Source organism: Macrotis lagotis, chromosome 2 (assembly GCF_037893015.1).
Source record: "Macrotis lagotis isolate mMagLag1 chromosome 2, bilby.v1.9.chrom.fasta, whole genome shotgun sequence".
Taxonomy (NCBI): Eukaryota; Metazoa; Chordata; class Mammalia; order Peramelemorphia; family Peramelidae; genus Macrotis; species Macrotis lagotis.
In genome coordinates, this window is record NC_133659.1 from 196,613,661 (window position 1) to 196,614,926 (window position 1,266).

Below are 1,266 nucleotides of genomic sequence, written 5' to 3' on the forward strand. Positions count from 1 at the left end.
CCTTGGCCCCCAAAATTCTTTTGAAATGAATACTTCTAGGAAAGTCTCTTTGCCTGGTCTGTTAGCTCCCAAACAGGGGCTCTCAAAGTCAATAAGAAGATAGAATGTTCAATTTAGAAGGAACCTAGTTGCTGTTGTTGAGTCTTTTTGTTTGTTTTTAATCATATCTGACTCTTTATAACCCTATTTGGCGTTTTATTCGAAAAGATACTGGAGCTTAGTGTTGAGGGTCACATTGAATTGGAGGCTTCAGAGGGAGAAGCAGTGGAGACAGAGATGGACAGTGACAAAAGTGACCTCAGTCCAGGAGTTGCCATGTCTGAAGACATCAAGACCAAGATGCGAAACTACCACACTGCACCACTTGACAGCCGCTTCCCCAACCAGAACCAGACCCATAACTGCTGGCAGAACTTTGCAAAGTCTAGATTTTCATTGTTGTGAGAAGGCCATGACTGAGAAAGGTGGTGGTGATGTGTCTGTCTGCCAGTGATATAAATGTGTCTACAAGTCCATCTGTCCCCTGTCCTGGGTGAATACTTGAGATGATTGCAGAGCAGAAGAAACCTTCCCTGGGAAGATCTGAGCTGCTCCATCTTCTTTTTCTTCCCTTGTCCCCACCCCCAATGACTGGGGCTGGATCCCTTCTTCTTTCAGAGTTGGGGAATATGATCTGTGACTACCCTTGCTCTGGGGAACCTGAATCATGATAAAATAAACATGTTGGAATCAAAAAAAAAAAAGAGAGAGAGAGAGAGAGAAAAGAAAAGATACTTAAGTCTTTCCTCCTCAGTTCATTTTCCAGATGAGAAAATGGAGGTAAACAGGGTTAAGCAAATTGCCCGGGGTCACCCAGCTGGTAAGTGTCAGTAGTCAGTTTTGAATTCAAGAAGATATTCTAGGCCCAGCACACTATCTGTTGCACCACCTAGATACCTGACATGGAAGATTCTGGCAAAAGACCACACAGCATGGTGTACCAGCATCAAAGAAGGTGCCATGCTCTATGAGCTCTATGGTCTGTAGCTCAAAAGAAACTTAAGATGCACAAATGTTCATTTGAACTATCTTTGTCCAACCCGTGGTAGAACCTTCCAAGTTTATATTGATCTGATCAGTCACAGACACACTACACCTCAATCCCAACATAGTGAAATCCTTTTGATTCTCTTCAGAAACAAAGAACAACACCAATTGATTTGTTGGTTGATTGAAATAGCAGTGTAAAATATTAACTTCTTTTTTTTTTTAGTTTTTTTTTGCAAA

The 1,266-nt window shown here is 41.8% G+C and overlaps 1 pseudogene; it reads left to right on the plus strand.

Moving 5' to 3' along the window:
- The first annotated feature begins 315 nt into the window (after window positions 1-315).
- LOC141511391 (cytochrome c oxidase subunit 6B1-like) lies at window positions 316-586 on the plus strand (annotated as a pseudogene).
- Window positions 587-1,266: the final 680 nt, after the last annotated feature.